The sequence below is a fragment of the Sceloporus undulatus genome, unplaced genomic scaffold, assembly GCF_019175285.1.
Source record: "Sceloporus undulatus isolate JIND9_A2432 ecotype Alabama unplaced genomic scaffold, SceUnd_v1.1 scaffold_16, whole genome shotgun sequence".
Taxonomy (NCBI): domain Eukaryota; kingdom Metazoa; phylum Chordata; class Lepidosauria; order Squamata; family Phrynosomatidae; genus Sceloporus; species Sceloporus undulatus.
Window position 1 is genome coordinate 4,262,526 of NW_024802938.1, and position 24,494 is coordinate 4,287,019.

A 24,494-nucleotide genomic window follows, 5' to 3' on the forward strand; every position below is an offset into this window, starting at 1 on the left:
AAACAAACAACAAACCAAATTTTGCTTGTTTAATGTGTTTATTACCACCTATCATACATACTGGGAAATATTGAAATCAAAATGATCTGTCCATCCATACATTACTTAATTTATATCTCACCTTTTCTCCCTGGGCTAGGACTCAAGGGTGCTTACAAAAAGATAGGGAATACAGTGGGTCCTTGGTCTCATTAAACATAGTGGGTAGTAAATGGTGTTTTCTTATATAATGGCCAATTAGGGTTTGTGCTTTTTGGAATTTATAGTATATTTAACATATTTTCAACAACGTGGATGGTTGTATCCATGGGAAAAGATTCATGGATACGGAGGACAACTGTAAATTAAAACACACACAGTTAAAAACATACAAAATAGACAAACAAAACAGTATTAATAAAAGATTAAACCAATTAAAATCTTACTTTAAAATAGATTAAAACAGTACGCATCTAAAAGCCTCTTTTTGTTAAAATCAGTTTCCAAGGCTTGCTGGGGGGGGGGGGGTCTTAAAGAAAGGAAAGCCAAAGAAGAATACATCATAACTTTCTTGGGGAGGAGTTCCCCAAGGGAGCTGGGTATGTGTTGCCTGGAGAAAAGAAGGTTGAGGTGATATGATAGCCCTGTTTAAATATTTAGGGATGTCATATTGAGAGGGAGCAAGCTTGTTTTCTGCTGCTCCAGAGACTAGACCCGGAGCAAAGGATGCAAGCTGCAGGAAAAGAGATTCCACCTCAACATTAGGAGGAACTTCCTGACAGTAAGGGCTGTTCGACAGTGGACACAATCCCTTGGAGGTAGTGGAGTCTCCCTCCTTTGAATATTCAAACGGAGGCTGGATGGCCATCTGTCGGGGATGCTTTGATTTGGATTTCCTGCATGGCAGGGTTGGACTGGTGGCCCTTGCGGTCTCTTCCAACTATGATTCTATGAAAATATGGTGGAGCCAGAGAACGCATTCTCCTGCAATCCCACCCACCACGCCTGTGAAGGTTGTGGTAGAGAGAAAGGCCTCCCTTGCTGATGCTAAGCAGGGGTAGGCAACCTTTTTGAGCCGGGGCCGGGTTGCTGTCCCTCAGACAACTGGGGGGCCGAAGTCATAGGGTGTAGCTTCCAACCCCCGGGGCGGGGCTTCCACCCCGGGGCGGGGCCGCCTGCCGGGGTGGAGCCACCTCTCTCTTGGAGCCGAGCTTCCATCCCCAGGGGCGGAGCTTCCACCCCAGGGCCAGGCCACCTCCTCTTTGCCAGCCCCTGATGGGGCCCCCGGCCTGTCCGAGGCCGGGAAAGAGAACCAGCAGGGACCGCCAGCGCTGGAGCCTCCCCGTCTTTGCTGGCCCTGACGCCAGGGGCCCGCTGCCGCCATCGGAGCCCACCTGGAGGACCCAGCGAAGGCAACGGGCCTTCCAGGGCCCGCTGCCGCCGTCGGACCCCTCCTGAGGACCCCAGCGAAGGCAACGGGCTTCCCAGGGGCCCGCTGCCGCCGCCAGAGCCCTCCTGGAGGGCCCCAGCGAAGGCAACGGGCCTCTGGGAGGCCCCACTGCCATCACAGGAGCCCTCCTGGAGGGCCCAAGGGACAGCAAACTGGCCTCCCGGGGGCCGCTGCCGCCGTCGGAGCCTCCTGGAGGCCCCAGCGAAGGCAACGGGCCTCCAGGGGCCCACTGCCGCCATCGGACCCCTCCTGGAGGGCCCCAGCGACGGCAACCAGCCTCCCAGGGACCAGCTCCCGCTGTCAGAGGCCCTCCTGGAGGACCTCAGCGGAAGCAACGGGCCTCTGGGAGCCCGCTGATGCCGCCGGAACCCTCCTAGAAGACCCGCCGCGAAGGCAACGGCCTCTGGGAGGCCCGCTGCCGTCACAGGAGCCCAGCAGACGCTCCGGTGTGCGCTCCTGGAGCCCCGTTTGGGCTCTGGAGGCGCAGCGCGGGTCTCCCAGAGGCCTGGTGTGGCTGCTTGAGCCCGTTTCAGGCTCCGGAGGCCGCAGCGGGCCTCTTAATGGGCACGCGCAGTTTGCCTTCAAAATGGCGGCCAAGCCGCCAAAATCGGCGGCGATTTCAGCAGCAGGAGGGACCGGGGCCAGCGAAAGGCGCCGCGGGCCGGATCCAGCCCGTGGGCCAGAGGTTGCCGACCCCTGTGCTAAAGCTTGGGCAAGTCATATGGGAAGACAGCCTTTAAACAATCTGGGCCTGGCCCTACAGGGTTTATAGGTCCAAAACTAGCACTCCAATTGAGCCGAGAAACAGACTGGCAGCAGTAGAGCCATGCAACAAGGGAGTCGTGTGCTCCCTGTAACTAACCCCATTTAGCCATTGGTTGCAGCTCTTTTGACAGTTGAAGTTTTTGAATGCTCTTCAAAGCCAGCTCCACAGAGTGCATTACACTGATCCAACTGTGCTGCACTAGGCATATGTCACTGCAACCAAGTCAGATGGCCAAAGTATAGACCATAGCTGGCGCACTATTTTAACTATGCAAATACACTCCCAGCCACCACAGAAACCTAAGTGCAGTGTCCGCGCGGTATACCCATTCTGTGGACCTGCATCTTCAGGATGAATGTAACCACATCCAACATAGGCTGGCTCTCTGTTTCCCAATCTTCATGCGCCTGGGTTTTGTTGATGATTTATTTAAAATATTAAGTTTGACATTAAATTAGGAAAATATTATTTATAGGCCAGATATAGAACAGATATCTGAGTTTTCTTTTTAAATTAAATACAATACTTTGTATGTTTCCACAAAGCCAGTTCAGTAACTTTTTCTGAGGATGTGACACAATCGTTTATACATGCATATGCCAGTCAGCTGGCAGAACAGAAAGTTAACAATCTATTTATGACATATTGAAATGAGAACAGAGGTTGCAACACCTATAATCTGTTGAAACAGTATAAAGCCACCCTAAAGAGTTGCCACATTTGTCCACCCTCAAATCATGTTAATCTCGACCTCTGGGGATAAATTAAAGAGTATACAAAGCAATCTGTCTTTAGGGAAAAAATGTGCATTTTCTTTTTTAAAAAAATAACGGGTTCAAACTATATTTTGCTAGAAAATACTCAGTAAAATACTCTTTTCCTTATGAGCCTCAGTATCAATAACAAAATATAATTATTTCATCATGTAGGACTCTGGAAAACCAGGATTCAAATCCCCACTCTGCATGGAAAACCAATGGGTGACTTTGGGTGAGTCATACTCTGTTTTCTTAAGAGAAAGGCAAGGTAAAACCTCCTCTGGATAAATTGTACCAAGAAAACTGTTTGACAGCATTGTCATAGACCAAAGTGGAATTGGAAGCAAATAATAAATTACACACTTTTCTTTAAATTGGACATTAAAAAAGTAGAAACAGTGTGTGAACTCACTTCTTCAACTACTCAGTTACCATGGAGCATTTTGTTAGTTTTGCGGCATCTCAAGATTTAAAGGAATTGCATTACTACAATAGCACAGTAGGGATACTAATATATTATTAAACCTTTTTTCACCCAGTTACAATCCTGTGAGAGAACAGCACTATGCCTGATGGGTCTGTACTCACAGTATCTGCCGATCTGAAGCAGGAACCCTTTTCCACACACCCCGACTGCTTGATATAAAATCCTTAAAATTTGACCCAGAAAGCCCAGCTAGAGACCTTCAGCACCAATACAGTAGAGTGGGGTGGCGAGGGTGGATCAGCAGGAATATGCTCCCTTTTTGCAAACTACATTAAAAGATATATATAACTGAAGGGAGCTGTATTTACATTTTGGTTAATAAACATAGTTTTCCTCATACCAGGGATTGCTCCTTGATTTTCTTCAAAAATGTCCTCAACCCAATAATTCTGTGATCTAATTTAACGTTCTGCATTAGTTTTCAGGAACCACTCATTCCTTCACTACATCAAACCTTCACAATAGCAGGGAATACTGAAACTGCAAACACTTCCACTAGTTAAGAACCTGATGGCAGAAGGCCGACAAGAGCACACACTTGTGATGAAAATTCAGTGCAAGGGTCCCAGTTTTTCACACACAAGTCCAGTGATTGTTTTTTAAAACTTTAACACTTTAGCAACATGAGCTCCAAATAAACCTTCCTCCATGTTTTGTTCTTTGACACAACCCTATCCCAAATATTTATCACATTACTTGATACAAGGGGCATATCTCTTATAGTAACTTCCTTAACTCAGCATTCTCATTTTGTCTGTTTGAAGCTGGGAAGTGACAGCAGCTCAATGCAACAGGTCTTGACTATCCACCATAAAAAGGAGAGTGGTATCCTTATACCCAAGTGCAATGAGGGCAAACAACCTCATGGATTGACACTTCTGAAATTTCCCTACTTAGTACCAGCTGGCATATCAAGCATTAATGAGCAAATTTCTTTTCAGAAAGTAGCCGTGGAATCACCACTTCTTTCAGCAGACATCCAGCAGGCTGTTTTATATCCAGCCCTCTGGATGTCATTCAACTTTAACTCACAGCACTTCTCCACTGGTTATACTGGAATGAGGTGATGGGAGTTACAGTCCAACTCTTCTTTGCACACTCTGTCTTACAATGTAATTCTGCTTCAAATGTTTTTGGTACAAGGTCTGCTGGAAGACACATTGCTAGACATGAACTTGAAACTTCCAGTTGGGAGCTCATTTTTTTCAGAATTACTGTATACTGGTTGGAAAAATCCAATATACCCATGTCCTTGACATATTGCTCTGGTGAATGTCTCTTCCCTATATTTTTTGGATTTAATCTACTGAAAAGTATTTCCCCTCATATCATCCATTCATATTGTCCTAGAAAGGGTAAGTTAACAACTTACTCCAGGTCCTTTTTGTTTTTCATTATCCTTACTCCTTCCCCTGCTCTTCTGAGATAGTTTCCATATTTCTTGTATATACTGTTTTGCCTCTCTCTAAATAAGCTATTTCTGATTTAAATTCTCAAAACCTAATCTTGTTTTCCTTTCTGGCAGGCTTACAAAGATGTTCAACAACCATTTAACTCATCATTCCAGGCAGAACAATTCATTTCAGAGCCAGCTCTAACAAACAGTGGCCTATCTATGGCAGGAATAGAGCCAGAAGATGCAGTAAGTACCAGAATGATTTCACTCACCCATTGTTCTTCCAGGGAAATTCATACTGCATTATATTAGGTTCACACTTACATTAAATACATGTATCCAAGCAGTGTATGCGAAAAACATCAACAATTTCAAACTTGCTCACCTGTCGTTATAGCTTTGAAGCCTGCAAATAAATAGCAAACTGTGGCGGGTTATAGACCTCCCATTTGGGGCGGGCTGCACCTGCCCCTTTCCGCGCTGTATCGGGGCCTCAGTGTGTAGAGCGGCAGCCGCTGAGGCCCCAATCCACCACTTTTCGGGCTGCGGGGAAGCGGCAAAAGGCCCCTTCCCCACAGCCTGAAAAGGGGTGTCCTTGGGGCTTCAAGCCCCAAGGACACCCCGCGGCGGCAGGGAGGGGGAGAAAGGAGCCGCTTGGCCCTTCTCCCTTGCTTTGCTGGGTGCAGCCGTCTGAACTTATTGCAGAACTGGAGGAAATTGTTAAAAGTAATATCCGTTACAACAAAAATACAAAGATTATAACTTCATTAAGAAATGAAATCAGTATTTTGTTAGAACTGATGGAAAGATTAGGCATCTGGATACAATAACAGCACAGTACATTTCTGTTGCACTGTAACAAGCGTTTGCAAATCACTGTTCAACAAATTGGGCCGTTGCTTTCTCTTTTTGTTGGTTTTGACTTAGGAATTCAACTTACTTCTTCCCACCTTTTTTTTTTTAAGTTTAGAGAACAAGAAATTAAACCCAAAGAATTCAGGATAATGTCTGAAGATACTTTGTGCAGTAAATTGGTTGAACTTAACAGATCTGTCTGCTGAACTGGTGCGGTCTAGGAAATCTATGTAAACCATCGAGCTCTTGGATGTAATGAATGGGGGATATAAAATAAATAATAAACTAAGGCTGCATCTGCACTACAGAAATAATGCAGTTTGACACTGCTTTAACTACTATGGTTTAATGCTATGGAATTCTGGGAATTGTAATTTTGTGGGATATTTAGCCTTCTCTGTCAGAGCTCTGGTGACATAAGCTACACATCCCAGGATTCCACAGCACTGAAGCCATGGCAGTTAAATTAGTGGCAAACTGGATTATTTCTGCAGTGCAGATGAAACCTAAGAATTCTGTTTCCTCTTGGATCTTTGTACATAACTGCAACATGTCAATACAGAGTTATTTGTAAGAGTCACAAATCAGTAGCAGTTATGGAGTGTAGCAGTTACTCTATGGGTTGATAGTTCTCCAGCTGACAACTGCGTTGACATTGGGGAACAGAAAGGTCTAGAATGATTGGCTCCTGAGACAAATTTTTCTACCACCAGGCAAGACATAGACAAACTCACTGAATTTACAAATGGTGACTCTTCCTAGAATTGTTCTCTCATTCTATTATTATATTATGACTCTTCCTAGAATTATTCTCTCATTCTGTTACTAAACCAAAAAGGCTAGCAAACCATTTCTAAAAGCCTGCCAGAACAGAAGGATTTCACTCTGAAGCCTGCAGTAGCCACCAAGAATGCTCAGCAAACATCTGGGAAAGTGCTGGGACAAAAAGGAAGAGCCTCCCCTCTAGGACCGATGAGCCTGGGAAAGCTCATATTGGAAAATACAGGCTTACATGGCCTGGTAAGGGGTGGCCTTGGGGCTTCAAGCCCCAAGGACACCTGGTGGCGGCAGGGAGGAGGAGGAGAAAGGGGCCACTTGGCCCCTTTCTGCTCTGTGTCACTGACGCAGCCATGTAAAGGCTGCGCCCAGTGACGCAAAGGTGGAAGGAGCTCCAAAACAGAGCTCCTTCCGGGGCCGCGGAAAGGGCGCCCCAGGCGCCCTCGCACGGCCCCACTACGTCACTTCCGTGCCACCCCATTTGGAGGTGGTGCAGTCGTGACATAGCAATGGCAGCCCCCGTGTGGAACAGGCGCCGCCATTTTGTGCGTGCTCCGTGCGTGCTAGTGTTAAGGGCATGTGGAAGTGACGCCACTTCCTAACCCTAGCACGCTCTTGCGCAATCCTAGTACGCGCAGAGCGCGTACTTTGTGCACATCTGTAATGTGCCTTTGTTTCATCAACACAATTAATAAAAATATTGTATAAAATTACCTTCATGTTTTGTGTATAAATGAATTTTGTGTTTAGACTTGTTTAAATATTCCAAAATAAAAAAGCCAAAATTTGAAACCCTTCTTGTCATTTATTTTGGATAAGGGACACTCAATTTAGATTATGCTTGTTATTTATTTCAGATCCTAGACTTCAACGAGCAAGATTTTGGGAAACCATTGCATTTATTCAGACTCTGATCTTTAAAGGTCACTGAAAATAAACTCACTGTATGCACTGAAACAAACCAAGAAGTAATGGTTATAAAAACCATGTGTGGGATTTTTTTTGTAAATAGCCTTTTTAAGGAAAAAAAATTGTTACACTGGGCTTGAGCAACTTGCATCCTCGCAAGTGAATGACAACCTCCCTCAGGCGTTGCAATTCTAGATAAGATGCTTATAAAGTTCTTCTTTTACTAAGGGCCCATACAGACAGGCCAAAATAAAGCTGCTTCAGGTCACTTTGGAGGTATACTGTTTAAATGATGCATGCATTTTAAGAGTCCAGAAGCCACACCAAAGCCACACTCCAGTCCTTAGGACTGGAGCGCCGCTTTGATGCGGCTTCCGGATTCTTAGGACGCACACATCATTTAAACAGCATATCTCCAAAGTGATCCGAAGCAGCTTTATTTTGGCCTGTCTGTATAGGGCCTAAATTTAGCTTGGTGGGTCACAAATTGAGCAGTCTACATTAGATACTGAAGGTACTGCCCAGATCTACTGGGAGATCAAAGGTAATTTTTACCTCTGTCTTGAATTCTGGGATTTAGCCAAAAATTATTTTGCTCTAGGCAGTTATGAACGAATTTAATATGCTGGCTAAGAAAGTAGTATGCACAATTGTTTCAGTACTGGCTTGGCAAAGGTCATAAAGCCTACCACAGTCCTATAAAAAGTATCTCCACTGCACCTTGAAATGGCACAATTGGAGGTAAGCTCCCACATGGCTTTCAAACATTTATGAACACCACTCATACAGCAAAAAATTCATCACAGTCTAAGGGAACAAACAATCTTAAATAATCCTTTCAAAATAATCCCAAAGGAGCAAGATTGCAGATAGCTGGCCACTTAGATTTACCTTTACCAATCAAATGTTTCCCATACTCTCACCTAAGGAGAATTAAGAAACATACATACTACTATACCATTGACTCAGTTCCCCAAATCTCACTCGTGGGGGTGAGAGCAAGACTCAGTCATTTGCAATTACAATATCCGAAAGTTATACAACCTCTCCCAAAGCCAAGCAAGGATTTAGCTCAGTTTATTCCACTGATTGTACTGGATAATTTTTTTTAAAAAATACACTCCCTTGCCTTCAAGCGATATAAGCATCTTGAACAAATACAGACTTGCAAAAGTTTGGAACCAAGCAAGTGCTTTTAAAAAACTAAACTGGCACGTATCCCAGTAACACTCTCTTTTCTTTATGCCAGGATGCTTAGCATGCTGTTACAAAAATCATAAGTAATCCTGCAGCACAGACATCCTACAGCATAAATTTGCATGGAGTAAACCCTAATTTGACAAGTACATCAAGTGGGAAATAAGAAGGCTTCCCTCAGAAACTGAAGTCTTGTTCAAATGCAGTGAATGTGAAAGAACATAAACTTGCACAAAGGAAATGCAAGCAGAATATTTATGATGCAAAAAAGAATTTTGAACAGCTTATCACTAACTGCATAAAAAAACAATGTAAAACATCTCTAAAAATAAGAGCAGGAAGCCAGCCAGAAAGACAGTTAGATGCTTGGATATCAATGCAATTAAAGGCATTTTGAAGAAGGATAAGGAGACTGCAGAGAAGATGGTTTAATTTATCTTTGCTACTGAACAAAGTTATCCAGTTATCAGCCTCTTCAATATACGTCTCCCACATTTCTCTTTACTTTCCCTACTTCCCAAATGACCTTCTAACATGCCAAAGGAAAGTTACACAATTAGAAAATTTTTTGACCTAGATCCCCAGGGGAAGTAGCTTACTGTGATCTGAATATTGTCTTTTAAAATTGTTGGTGGAGATGCTTTATCGCATGTCTTCCATGGCTACAAGGACACGATGGTGGCAGCTCCTTCTACCCCCCTCAGCTCCATCTATTAGTTGAAATCCACCACTGAGAATCCAGATGCTAGGAAACTGGAAATAGTTCCTCACTGAGCCCTTTACTAGGGGCAATTTTAACCAGATTTATTGTTTCTCGGTCTGGTTAACACCGTGTTTTGCCAAACAAAGTGAAGTCAGTCCGATCAAAATACCACTGCTACCCCTCTAGATGTTATTGGATTGCAACTCCCAATGTTCTTCATTATTGGCTATGGTGGCTAGGACTGACAGGAACTGCAATCCAACATCATCTGGAGGACCATATGATTCTCACCCGATACTTGATAAAGACTCCTCAGCAACTGTAGCACTCAGAGGATATTAAGAGAAGCCCCCTTATGGACTTAAAACAATTTAGAAGCCAGGAAACAAGCAGTAAGAATAGAGTATACACTCACATATAATTCTAGAAATTTTAGTCCAAAAATCAGCTGAAAATACCTGGGTCGACTTATCCATGGGTCAATGTATTGTACTGTAACTCTGATAAAAAATGAACCACTCCATTCTCTGAGTAGAATGGCAAAAGGCAAGAGCTTAGCCTATCCTGGGAGCACCTAAAATAAACACCAACCTGTTCTACTCTCTTTGCTGTGGTCCTGTTTCAGACTTTTTGGAAGGTCTGGGTGGGAAAATGGCAGTTGTGGCAGCTCTTTGGTGCTTCCCTCCAAAGAAGCAGTGAGAGGAATGCGGCTGTGAAGGATATGAATAAGGCATTTGTGTATGTTTGTCTCCATCAAGTCCCATGCTTCTGCTACAAATCATTCATTTGCAGGACACCAGCTCTAAGGAAACCACTCATCTGACAGTATTGTGTCCTTTAGGGAACTACAGATCTACAGAGGCATTATGTTCTAATATGGAGTATTAGAAATATTGTTGGGCGCTTCATCTTATGGCAAATCTATAACAGCTAACAGGGTTTTCTTGGCTCTGTGTGGTTGAGAGTGGTTTTTGTTTTGTTTTGTTTTTTGCCTAAAGTCATCCAATGGGCTTTCGTGGCTGAGCAGGGATTCAGACCCTGGTATCCAGAGTCAACATCCAAACCACTACATTATGCTGGCTCTCTACTTTTAGGGACCACTTTCTTGATAATACAGTAACTTGATCATATCACTGTATCTCTTTGTCCAAAGTTTGAATTTTTCCTCAGTATTCCTGGTCAAGATTCCAAAGGAGCAGAAATCTTTAACTTCTCTCCCTTTACTTCCATAAATGCCATTAAGATAGTGGAATCACCATTGCTAAAAGAGTAAATCACCTCCACTACTGATCCTGATCAGGACTGAATGTGCAGCCACCAACACATCTCTTATGGTTTTCAGATTCCAAGAAGCTACCCATCCCAGTATAAAATGCACTCAGGGATGTACCTGGATAGAATCATATATTTCATTTGTGCACTAGATATCAAATAATCCACAAAGGTAGCTTTCTTCTCTACTTGGCCCACGCTCTCTGTTGACAGACATGTCTGATCGACCCTAGTTTCTGATTTTGGGGGAAAGAAAAACTAGGACAAGCAGATTTTTAACCTCCAAACCAACTCCTTGGGATTCCAATGGAGATCACAATATGAGACCAAATGTGAACATTCCACTTCTGTCTCTGCGTAGGATGGTGGTGGAAGGAGAGGGATGACTTCCTAACCACCATCATCCAAGATCCTGGCTCCCATGCCAGTATAAGAACAGGTGTTCTTCAGTCATCCACACCCTCATTCTCTGAAACTAATGGTCTAAGTCTGTCACTTGCTTCCTCTTCAGGTGACCAGCCTAATTCCTATCTTCTACCCACATATGGTGATCATGTATATGATTACACTATTATCAGCTGAGCATAATATTGCTTGTGCTATTCATTTGCGAAGAAAAAACCTTCCCCTCCCTGTTGTAGTGAAACTATGAATGTCATATCCTTTTTAGAGTAGAAAAATTGGCATCAGAAGCTATTTGGGGCTTTGAATATCAGCATGTCTCTGGTCTAAAACACACAGCAGATTAACCCAGTTTGAGACCACTATAACTGCCCTGGCTCCATGCTAGGGAATTCTGGGAACTGTAATTTTGTGAGACATTTAACCCTCTCTGTCAGAGCGCTCTGGTGCTACAACAAACTACAATTCAACGGATTCCCTAGCACTGAGCCAGGGCAGTTAAAGTGGTCTCAACAGTCACTGAAACCTACTTGGTTCTGTTAGGCAAATCACACTCTTTCCACCTAAGTGGAAGGCAATGGCAAATTGTCTCTGAATAAATCTCGTAAAGAAAGTTCTATGATAGACCAGAGTAAATCAATCAATTAAGGTTTGGGGAAACAAATAGAAATCCGATGTCATCAGCATGTTGGTGCACTGTGCTACCCCACAGCATTCTCAACCAGTATAAATCAATCTCATTTTGGAATGCTGCTGAAGAATTCCTCTCTTTCAAACCAAGGCAATGCATTGATCTAAAAAGGATAACTTCTTGAAAAACAATACAAGAGGTTCTGTCTCTCCCCCATGAGATTGGGAAGGAAGCTTCCACTCCTACATTTATAGCTCCTACTTTCATATTATTTAGCAGGGAGGGAGCAGAGGAAAGCACTCTGGATAACCACATACAAATGGAACAAATGGAGATAATGTGACAAAACTGACTAATTACACTCCAGTCCCTGTTCTGCACTCTGAGAAAAGCCTGAGAGAAGCTCTTCCATCCTCTGACACTCAGATAAGAAGTGGGAGTTTTTAATGCTTTTCCCAGGGCTCCATCATAGTATACCATCTGTTCAAACAGTAAACAACTTAAGTTATACTCATGGAGTGGACTTAATCAAATAGATGATTTTGTGCACCAGAGATAAGACATGTTCTGGCATGTGCTAGACAAATCTGAAGAGGAACACATGTAGTATAGGAGTCTCAGAAGTCTTTGAAACAAAATGGGAGAGTTCGAGTGTACAGTTTTAATGGAAAACAAAAGTACAGTACGCATAACAAATCTAGTGGAATAGACAGAACCAGTTGTGTGTTGTCTTTTCAATACACAAAGAACTAATTCTAATTGCCAATCCAACTAGAGTACTGTATATACTCATGTATAAGTCTAGAAAATTTAGTCAAAAATTGATCCCAAAAACCTAGGTTGACTTATCCATGGGTCAATGTAAATACTATACTGTACTTTAACTCTTATTAAAAAGGGAACCATCCCCTGGTGAAAGGCAAGAGTGCAGTCTGTCCTGGAAGCACTGACCTCCCTCTATTCTCTTTTCCATTTAGCCTTTAGTGTCAGCCAAAACAGTTATGTCTGCCAAAATTTTGTAGGTTCTTTGGCATTGTTTTCCTTTGCTTCATCCTTTAGATCCTAGTTGCACATTTTACCCTCGACTTATCTATAATTTTGCCCCCCAAATGTACTCTCGACTTATATATGAGGTCAACTTATTCCATGTTGGACATACCAGTTGAGTTTCCATTATCCAAATTCCAAAATACTCCAAAACCCAAAACTTTGTTCATGGCTGGCTGAGATAGTGATACCTTTGCTTTCTGATGGTTCATTGTAGACAAACTTTGTTTCCTGCACAAAATTATTTTCAAAAACTGTGTAAAATTATCTTCAGGCTCTGTGTATAAGGTGTGTATGAAACATAAATGAATATTGTGTTAAGACTTGGGTCTCATCTCCCAAGATATCTCACTATGTATGTAGATGCAAATACAACTATTCCAAAATCCAAAAAAAAAGCCAAAACTGAAAACACATCTGGTCCCAAACGTTTCAGATAAGGGACACTCAACCTGTAATTGGAAAGGGAACTGACAATAAAACTCTCTTTATACAAATCCAGATCACATCTGGAATATCATGTATATTTCTGGTGTTTGCACCAAGAGAAAGGATATTGTAGAGCTGGGGAAAATACAGAAAAGGGCAACCAAAATGATCATAGGACAAGAGCAACTACTTTATGAGGAAAGATATATTTACGGCTGTATAGTTTAGCAAAACTGCAAGAGGCACAGTTGTTGTTGTGTGCCTTCAAATCATTTCCAACTTATGCCAATCCTAAAGTGAAAACATGGGACTTTCTTGGCAAGTTTCTTCAAGAGGGGGTTTGCCATTCACATCTGAGGCTGAGAGGGTATGACTTGCCCAAGGTCACCCAGTGGCCATGACCCACTCTTGAATCCTCAAACCACTGTGCCATGCTGGCTCACGAGGGACACGGTAGAGGTGTATTAAATGGCATATGATATTGAAATGACGGTAAGCTTTTTACCCTCTCATATAGTATTAGAGGCTAGCTAAATGCTGGGAGAATCGGCACACCTAAGTGTCTTTGTCACACAGAGTGCATAATAAAGTGCAGGATTCACTGCTGCAAGAGGAGTATTCCCAGGATATTAAGGAAATACTGTAACCTGAAAGTCAGCTACCATGAAAATCGCATCTGTGATTCAAATCTACAATGACCTCATTCCCTCTTATTCTGTAGGGAGTCAGCCACTCTTGGGAAGTAACTAGCCCAAAAGGGACTGTATTTTGTATGGCGGGGGACAATCCAATCCCCAAGCAAACAGATACAAGGCAGCTTGCTAGTTCGCATACAAGAGGTTTCACAGGCAGCTGAGGAGGAGCAGGAGGGGCTGGGGGGCAATGGGGGGAAAGACCAGCAAGGAGGAAAGTGAGCCACTCTGGCTTTCCAGATGCTTCAAGACTTCAAATCCTACAAACCACCTCACTGGCTACTGTAGTTTTGTGGGATGTTTAGCCTTCCCTGTCAGAGAGCTCTGGTGACACAACAAACACAACAAACTACAGTTCCCAGGACTACATAGGATGGAGTGGGTCAAACTGGATTATTTCTGCAGTGTGGATGCGGCCTAAATAACTCGCAAAACTACAGTTCCCAGGATTCCGCAGCATTGAGCCACAGCTGATAAAGAGGTGTCAAACTGGGTTATTTCTCCAGTGCGGATGCAGCTCTGCAACTACGCTGTGGGATTAATCCAGTTAATTAATTAACCAAGGCCGTGGAATCCTGGGATCTTTAGTTTGCTCTCTGGCAGGGAAGGTAAAATATCCCACAAAACATGCAATTCCCAGAATTCCATAGGAGTCAGATATTTGCCCTCCTGTGCCAGAGGAGTCCCAGGACTCACAGCATGGCAGTTAGAGCGGTGTGCAACTGGATTACATGTGTGTGTGTGTGTATATACACACTCATCCCTCCATATTTGCGGCTTTGACATTTGTGGATTTAATTATTGACGGATTTGATCAATATGTCCTCTCTAGGAACATCTAGGTCCTCCTCCAGTGCAACTCTATGGTCAACTTTAACTAAAGGTTGCACTGAAAGGCCTAGAAATCCCTAGAGAGAAGACTCCTCTAGGCCTTTGTAGCTCCTCCAGGGCAGTCCTATGGTGAATGTCTAGCAAGCATTGGCCACAGAGTCGCACTGGAGGGCCTGGAGATGCCTAGAGAGGCGTCCTCTCTGGCAAAATCATCACGTCTTTGTCACTTGCAGCGAACATGGAGGGACGAGTGCCTTTCTGCTGCAGCCTCGCAGGAGCCGCAGAAGGGAAAGCAAAACGCAAAGCCCAGCAGCCTCTGACAAAACGGGGCCGAAGAGAGGCGGAGGACACGAGGGGAGGCTTGAAAGAGCTTTATACTGAAGGAGCCACTGACCTCCGGCCGACGCTGAGTCCGTCTCTCCTGGAAGCCTCTGCCGGAGGGGGAAAAGGAAGGCAGCAATGGAACGGCTCTTTCTCTGTTTGAATTTCGTCGCAGGAAAACAATGGCGACGCTGATTGGATTGGGGAGACGTCAAAAACAGGCGCCGCGCTCCTGATTGGGTGAGCCGCTTGATTGGCAGCCGAGCGGGCCTCTCCTTCTCGTCAAGCCGCAGGAGGGGGAAAAAGCTCCCGCCCCTGAGAGTCTTCTAGGAGGGAGAAAGGGAGGAGCGAGCGACTTTGATTGGCAGCCGAATGGGCCTCTCCCCTCGCGCCTCCTTCCGTCATCAAGCCGCGGGAAAAAGTCTTCTGGGGGGAGGGGGGAAGAGAGCGAGCTGTGTGTAGTTTGAAGAGGCGCATCAACGGCCAAGGCGCGAGCGCCGTGACGCAAAAGAGAGCCTCGGCCAATCACGTCTCTCCGTTCAGTTCATCCTTTGGGGGTGGAAAGGGAGGGGCTCGAGCGCCCTGACGGTTAGGCGCGTGACGTAACAAAACAAGAAGCGGAGGAAAGAGGCCTGGGTTTAAAAGGGCGGGAAACAGGTCCTTTTCCCCTCATACCTTTTGGGGCTGAGGAAGGCCTGTTTTCTATCCCGTTTTTTAAACTCTGGCCTCACTGCTCCCCTTCATGTTTTTTATGTTTTAAAAAAATAACGAGTTTTACTTGAAATTAGCATGTAACTTACAAAACAAAACCAAAAAAGGACAAGAAACAGTAATATAGCACGCATAAAGAAATACAAACGAAACCATTTCCACAATGACCTAAATAAATAAATAAGATTGACAAAAGTGCAAAACACACTGCAGAAATAACCCAGTTTGAGACTGCTTTAACTACTCGGTGCTACAGAATCCTGAGAATTGTAGATTATTGTGGCACCAGAGCGCTCTGACAGGAGGCTAAACAAAACTACAGTTCCCAGAATTCCCTAGCATTCAGCCAGGGCAGTTAAAGCAGTCTCAAACTGGATTTTTTTCTGCAGTGTGTTTTAGACCAAAGGCTGTGTCTGCACCGCACAAATAATCCAGTCTGACGCCGCTTTAATTCAGGGGATTATAGTACTTCATTGTGGTACCTGAGCTCTCTGACAAGAGAAGTCTAAATGTCTCACAAAACTACAATTCCCAGAATTCCCTGAGACTGAGCCAGGGCAGATAAAGTGGTCTCAGACTGAATTATTTCCACAGTATGGATGCAGCCATAGAGTGCATTTGAAAGCAACTGATTACCTTCCTTGAGAGATGTACAGTACTGGTATATCTTACATTTTCAAGCAATATAATCCAAACTCATTTGAAGCCGCTTTAACCGCCCTAGCTCAGTGCTAGGGAATCCTGGGAATTGTAGTTTGTTGTGGCACCAGAGCTCTCTGACAGAGAAGGCTAAATGCCTCACAAAACTACAGTTCCCAGAATTCCATAACAATTGAGCCATGGCAGTTGTGCCAAACTGGATTATTTCTGCGGAAGTTTCCCCCTTCCCCATCCTCCCCTTGACTTCCCACATCATTACTATTATTATTTTATTATTGATGGTATTTGTACCCAACCATTCAGCCCTAAAGGTTCTCAGAGCGGTTTACAATTATTATTATTTTAATAAACATTTTAATAATGTTAACTGCTTTTTTATTTAACATCTAAAATAACTCCTTTCTAACCCGTGTGTGTGTGCACATGTATGTATGTTTGTGTGGTTATTTTCACTTTTTTTTTTTTTTTTTTTACTAGAACAATGCAAATAACCTCACTCACACATTCCGGGCTTGTTATTCACACAATGGAACCACATCTTTCTGAGAGCCACATCACTCCGCATCTCTGCGAGTTCTGTTGCTCACATGTGTGGGCACCCTTCCTTTGTCCCTACACCTACTGGGATCCCTCAGCCACACAGAGGGGGGTCAGCATCCCTTTTTCTCTCCCCTCTTTTTCCTCTCTCTTTCCCCTTTTCTACCCAGCTGTGGCTGTTATACTGGGGAAGAGGTGGCGCTTTCCCAACCACATTGGCAATCAATGATGTGAGTGCATTCAAAACCCGTTAAAGGCATGGAGAGCTTTATCCCGAGTCTCTTGGGGTCTATTGGCATCATTGTTCACACAGCTGACAATGCAAATCTTTTATAAAAAACCTGGGGGAAAGCCCAGTGTTGATTATCCTGGGGTAGCAGTGCCCCCACCCCCCAGATTTAATCAAGTGCCTTTAGGGTGCATGTGAACAACAAATATTCGTCCCGAATTCATCCTGGATTACTTTTATTGTGTGAATAATCCTGTTTCTCCATTTTTAGAAACAAGGCAATTCTTTTAAGATGTATCCCCTATCTGTGCAAGGCTGCAAGCCACTTTGTAGCTAGAATACAGTGAAACCTCTGAAAAGCCTCTGTACTGACACATGTGATTTAGGTGCTGTAAAGGTGAAACATGTTAATATTATGTTAATTTTTTACTTTAGCTTTTACTTTATTTTTTTTTTTACTTTATTAATTAGACAACCATTATACTAATCATTATGAGAATGTGTGTATATACATATGTGTATATATATATATATATATATATATATATATAATTCAGACTAGTTTCATTTATCTGTGGCACAATAAATACTAGAGATAATAATAATATTTATTTGTTATTGTTTTATAATTTATTCATTATTATTTATTAATTTATTTCTTACCCACCTCTCCCCAACATAGATTAAAACACATAACAACATTAAAATGCATAAACGTAGGACACATTAAAATCCCCCTACCTAAAATTAAAATATCCCAATTTAACATTCTTTGTTAAAAATTGACTGGGTAGGCCTGCCAAAAGAAACAAGTCTTTAATATTGTAAAGCTTCCACGTAATCATCAAGAACATCTCTGATTTTCAATCTCATTGAGCAATTATAACTAATGTTTTAATTACTGTACTTCCACTACTCCCTCACTTTCTCAATAAATTGAATTAATGTTCTAGATCAGGAATCAATCTTAGACAGGTTTTTAATTTGAAATTAAACTGCAGGATTATATGTCCTAGAGTTCCTTAGTTCACACACTGACATTTTCATATAATCATAACAAACCCGAGCCACTGATTTCACTAACAGAGAGGAGCAGCTACTGTATTTATGCTGGTACATTTACAGCCTCTAGAAAATAAGTAAACAAACTATCCTTAATAATCCATTTATAAGCCATTTATAGATATATGTTACTGGTATTCCGTAATTATTGTTTTAAGAATTCCAGGTGTTTCTAGAAGAATGCAAATAATTGTGGTTTGTTATTAAAATATATCCATCTTGACATGTGTTTTTTAGAATAAATGTATATTTCTTAAAGGTGTGTGGCATCTTTGCTGTCATGAAAATTCATTCTGTAGCTCATTACCCAATGAAAAAACACCTCTTGTGGATCACTCTTCTGTTTCCTCCTGAATCAGATTGCCTAATTGTCAAGGTTCTTCACCCCACAAATCCATGCTGAAAATTTCCATAGTTCTCTTCATGCACATTTAAAAGATATTATAACCTTGTCAAAATATAACCAATTAAGTTAACCAAACATCGAAGACCACGGCTGCAATCCATAGTTTTTTGTGGGGTTTTCAGGCTATGAGGCCATGTTTTGGAAGAGTTTATTCCTGATGTTTCGCCAGCAGTTGTGTCTGGCATCTTCAGAGAATGCTGGCATGGGAATGAGTGGGATATGTATACAGTGTGACCCTTGGTTGAGAGCAAGTGATTTACATGTTAATCTCTATATTGGTTTGTTGTTGAATGACAAAGCCTTAGGGTGTCTATTTAATTCATCATCCATTGTCTGCTGGGAAACACCCTCACCCTGGATGGTTTTCATTTGCATGGGCTGGGTCTTGTTGGTGTTTTTCAGGACTGATTGCCAAACTTTGGCACGGTACAGACCAGCAGGGAATTGCCAGCCCTTTGTACTGTGCAGTTGCACCGCAGCACCCAAACTGCACAGTGCAGCTGCACAGTAAAAAAGAAGCCGCATCATAACAGGGATGTAGCCGGGGGGGGGGTCTAGGAGGTCCGGACCCCCCTTTCCATTAGATACAATGAATGGTGTGCGCCGCTGCGCCACCGTGTCCGAGTCTCATTATAATGGTGGCACTTAGTCTGGAACCCTCCCTTCCCAAAATCCTGGCTACGTCCCTCATAAGGGCTGCGTTGTAGCCCTTAAAATGCTGCTTCCTGTTGGAGACATGTGGGCACATAAACACCCACACATCATTCATACAGCCCCCGTGTGGGCAGTGCCACTCAAAAATGGCACCACCTGCACTACTATCACCTCCACAATATTGGGGGATATATTTTGGCCATACCCATAAAAGATGCATTGTTTATGCAATAGTGATAGAATATAGTTTCTGGGGTTAATTCTGCCTTTAGTATTAGCTGAGAGTTAGGTGGCTATTCATGGCAGAGTGTAAGTACAGTCGGCCTCCATATCCACAGATTCTACATCCATGGATTCAACCATCCATGGCTTGAAAATATTCAAAAAGACAAAATTCCAAAAAGCAAGTCTTAAAATCACAGAATCATAGAGCTGAAAGAGACCATAAGGGCCATCCAGTCCAACTGCCTGCCATGCAGGAATACACAGGCAACACACCCTCAAGAGATGGTCATCCAATCTCTTTAAAAACCTCCAAATATGAAGACTCCATCACAATCCAAGGCAGCATAGTCCACTCTTGAACAGGTCTTACTGCGAGAAAGTTCTTCCTAATGTTGAAGTGGAATCTCTTTTCCTGTAGTTTGCTCTGGGTCTTGTTCTCTGGAGCTGCAAGAAACAAACTTGCTGCATCCTCAGTATGACATCCCTTCAAATATTTAAACAGGGCTATCATATCACCTCTTAACCTTTGCTTCTCCAGGCTAAACATACTTAGCTCCTTAAGCCACTCCTCATAGGGCATAGTTTTCAGACCCGCCACCATTTTGGTGACCTTCTTCTAGTCAGACTCCACCTTGTCAACACCTTTTTGAATTGAATTGTGGTGCCCAGAACTGGAAACAGTATTCATTGTCAAGTGAAGCTTGACCAAAGCAGAATAGAGTGGAACCTTGATTTTGTCATTTTATTATAGGAGACACCACTTTATGCCACCATTGTATGTAGTGGGACTTGAGCATCCACAGATTTTGGTATCCATGGGGGGTCCTAGAACAAAACCACAGTGGATACCAAGGGTCCACTGTACCAAATTTGTGTGTTCAGTAAACTAGGCATATGAGTCTATACAGCTGAAGCTACAAATGAACTGGCAACTATTACTATCCACACAGAATGATAAGAGATAGGACCTTGACCTAGTCTGATCCCCTTGCTAGCAGTCAAATATTTGAATGCATCTTTCCTTTCAGCCTCTTGCATTGAAGAGCAGCTGCAAGCACCCTGTTCACAAGTCATGGCTTCCATCCATTTCTAGGCATGGGATAAGTTGTGCGTCTGTAGGAGTATCTGTGAAGGGAATCAGAGACAACCATGAGTCCCGTCCTGGCGCCAAGCTATTTATATGCTGATGCGATGATGAGCATTTTCTGCCTTGGGCCAGAGTATCACATCTTTTTGCTCAGTTTTGTAGCCCTGGAGCTCAGCTACATTTTACTTTCCACCCAGTTTTACCTCATGTAGCATTTAAATTGCCAGACTTCAAAGCTGTTAGAAGCCGCTTTATTTGGCCAGCACAGACTATCCCTAAGTCTCTGATACCAGGTATTTGTGAGGGAGTGGGAGAGGAAAGGGAGCAGTACTACCTCACTATTGTGCTAGTACTCTTGGCAGAGCCTCCACCCTCATTGGGGTGGGGAACTGCAGTAACTGTAACCAGACATATCCATTCTTCCCTGGGAGTTGCAATGGAGCTGCATGTGTTTGGGACTGTTCAGCATCATGAAACCAGGGCATTGTCCCATAAGATCAGGGGAGACATGAGTGTTTGCCAAGTGTTGCATGGTTCAAATGGAGTGCCTGACAAAATTTGCATGCAATTGGGAAGCACTGTTCCCAGCTGATGAGTTTGTACAAAACAGCTTCTGTCCAGAAAATACAGCAGAATGTGAGCACATTACTAAAACATCTGTACCCAGCATCATCTGGAGTATCAAGAGTAAAGTACTGTTAAGAAGTATTGTTAATATGAAATGAAGAATGTTTTTGAAAAAAATTCCTGGGACAGCAGTGAACAATGAAAACTTAGACTCTGGAGGAAATTAAACTATTTTATTCTAAGGTTATAATGAATATGCTTTGTCTTTCAATTTTCCTCAAAGAAGCTGTTCCAAATACTAGCATGTTTATATATTAGGATAGTATATACTGTATCAGGATGTGTCAATAGATTATAGATTATTTGGAATCATTTTACTAGCACATAGCTACAGGACAATAAGGTGGCAGTTAATAAGTTAAATACAGGATATTAATCCAAGGGTCCTGAGAGGAACTGTATAAAAAGTAAGGATGTAACTGATCACTGCAGTCAGCCCTCCATATCCACAGATTCTGTATTCATGGATTCACCCATCCACAGCTTGAAAATATTTTTTTTTTAATCCAAAAAGCAAATCTTGATTTTACCATTTTATATAAGAGACACTATTTTACTGCCCTATCGTATGCAATGGAATTTGAGCATCCACAGATTTTAGCATCGGGGGAGGGGGGTCCTAGAACCAAACCCCAGAGGATACCAATGTCCCACTGCAATTTTCCTCTTTAAAATAAACAATGTGTTATTTTAATTATTTTCTTCCTGCTCAAACCACACAGTTTTCAGAGCCTATTCACAATTGAGGGCTTATTCTGCACAAAATTTGTATTTGCTTATTTTGCTCGGAAAACAGTATTTTATTTTATTTTATTTTTTGCACAATAAATATTATTTTATATGCAGAAATAGCTGTTTCCTGAATGGAAATGCTATTTTCTGTGCAAATCAGCCAGGTGTAATTTTTTTTTTTAATGTACAGAAAATGTACAGAAACTGGATATGTGAAATGACTGACTTGGGCGGAAGGGAGGGAGAAACAACACAAAGAATGTAGCAATTTTATAGATATGTCCATTGATGTTTTTTTAAATAGGTAGGGGGAACATGAAAGATCTGATAAGATTAGAGGAGGGGGTTGATTTCATAAAGGTTGAAAAACAATTTTGATATTAAAATAAACTCATAGTGATTGCGTGAAATGAATGGTATTTACTCTTATACCACAAAATATAGACTTCATACTTGGTGGTAGTAACTTCCAAGGTATACATTTTGGCCTGAATTTAACTCTTTTGTGAAGGTAACTTTCAGCCAAGGCAAATATTCTTCCCTTTCATGTATGAGTTGTGCCTACCTTCATCTAGTTTTTCTCAACACCACAGAGGAGTTTAAACTCTGGATTTACACTTGTCCCTCCATATTCGCTAGGATTAGGGGCACAAGACCCTCGTGAATATGGAAAACCCACAAATAACAAAAACTATGTTTTTACCTGAGAGGAGAGGAATCTCTAGGTCCTCCAGTGCAACTCTACGGTCAACATCCAACAGACACTGGTCATAGGACTGCACTGGAGGAGCTACAAATGCCTAGTGGAGTATTCTCTCTAGGAATCTCTAGGTCTTTCAGTGCAACTTTTAGTTAAAGTTGACCATAGAGTTGCACTGGAGGACCTAGATATTCCTAGAGAGAACATATTAATAAAATCCATGAATAAACAAATCCGCAAATACAGTATGGAGGGATGATTGTATATAGAATCATAGAATTGTAGAGTTGGAAGAGACCACAAGGGCCATTCAGTCCAACCCCCTGCCATGCAGGAGATCACAATCAAAGCATCCCCGACAGATGGCCATCCAGCCTCTGCTTAAAGACCTCCAAAGGAGACTCCACCACACTCTGAGGGAATTTGTTCCACTGTCAAATAGCCCTTACTGTCAGGAAGTTCCTCCTAATGTTGAGATGGAATCTCTTTTCCTGTAGCTTGCATCCATTGTTCCATGTTCTAGTCTCTGGAGTAGCAGAAAACAAGCTTGCTCGATCCTCAATGTGACACCCCTTCAAATACTTAAAGAGGGCTATCATATCACCCTTTAACCATCTCTTCTCCAGGCTAAACATACCCAGCTCCTTAAGTCTTTCCGCATAAGGCATATGTTTTGCATTCTCATTAGCATCATCCTGACATCTTGGCAGTAGAATACATTTTGTTCTGAAAAGGTATCAGAGCCATAAGCTTGGAAGTCTGCCAAGAATTAGGAAAGTGACCTGCATATCTGCAATGGGGACAAAATGATTATACACATGATTCCTCCACTGAATAAAGAGAGCCTCTCCTGTGGAACTATGGAAGCTTGTGAATTTCTGCCTACCAAGTTATTACTGAGCCACCCAACCCAAAAGGATGCCTATATTATTTCCCCTCACCTTCCCACTAGGGCCCTCCTGGTAGTCAAGGTCTGCTGTCCCAGCCCAGGATTTCCTCTGCCCCATCTCGGATTCACCCCTTTTCACTTGCTGCCCCTCACTCCTGGAACCTTCTTCCCCCACGAGCAATAGCCATCACTTCCTTAACCAGCTTCAAAACGGAGCTGAAGACCATCCTGTTCAGAGAAGCGTTCCCAGGCATTGCATAATTCTCACTTGCTATTTGATGTTCTTTTGTTGTCTGTTTTATTGAATCATTTCCTGTATTGCGATGTATTTTATATGTATTATCTTACTAGACAGGCTCCTTCCCCACCACCACTCCCTTCTCCTTTTGTGTCGTGTCTTTTTAGATTGTAAGCCTGAGGGCAGGGAACCGTCCAATTAAAAAGATTGTATGTACAGCGCTGTGTAAATTTACAGCGCTTTATAAATAAAGGTTAATAATAATAATAATAATAATAACAACAACTGTAGTCTGGTCAGATTGTCTATCTTCTACTTTCTATCTGTTACTTGGAAAAATGCTAATAAAACATCTTCTAAATATACAGGTATATGATTTCTTCCTTCTTTGGAGGTTTTTAAACAGAGGTTGGATGGCCATCTGTCGGGGGTGCTTTAATTGTGAGTTCCTGCATGGCAGGGAGTTAGACTGGATGACCCTTGTGGTCTCTTCCAGCTCTATGATTCTATGATTTCCTATGTTTTCTGGTTGTGTTCAAAATCTTAGTCTGCTGACAGTAAAACTGTTTTTGCTCTGTGGTTTTTGTATGCGGCGTGGTTGCACCCTAGGTTTTTAAAAGTGCTTCAGAACCTTTAGAGATACATTTCAGCATTATAAGAGTTGACATCTGCTTGTCTAATGAAAGTTTATCTCCCCCTCCTGTCATCGGCAGCCCTGTTACAGCACTCCTTTCTTTACAGATTGGGTTCCACACAAATTTATACACGAGTTTATAGGAAGAAGGGGTGAATTACATAAAGATCCTTTGATCATCTTACTAGCTATAGTACCCAG

General features: G+C 42.6%; 1 protein-coding gene across 1 annotated transcript in view; it reads right to left on the reverse strand.

Moving 5' to 3' along the window:
- LOC121917392 (dual specificity protein kinase TTK-like) overlaps positions 1–15,252 on the reverse strand; it is a 60,545-nt gene extending 45,293 nt beyond the window's left edge. The window contains exon 1 of the mRNA XM_042443335.1: positions 14,976–15,252. The gene's annotated coding sequence lies outside the window, so the exon portion shown is untranslated. The remainder of the gene's footprint in view (positions 1–14,975) is intronic.
- Between the last annotated feature and the right edge of the window lie 9,242 nt (positions 15,253–24,494).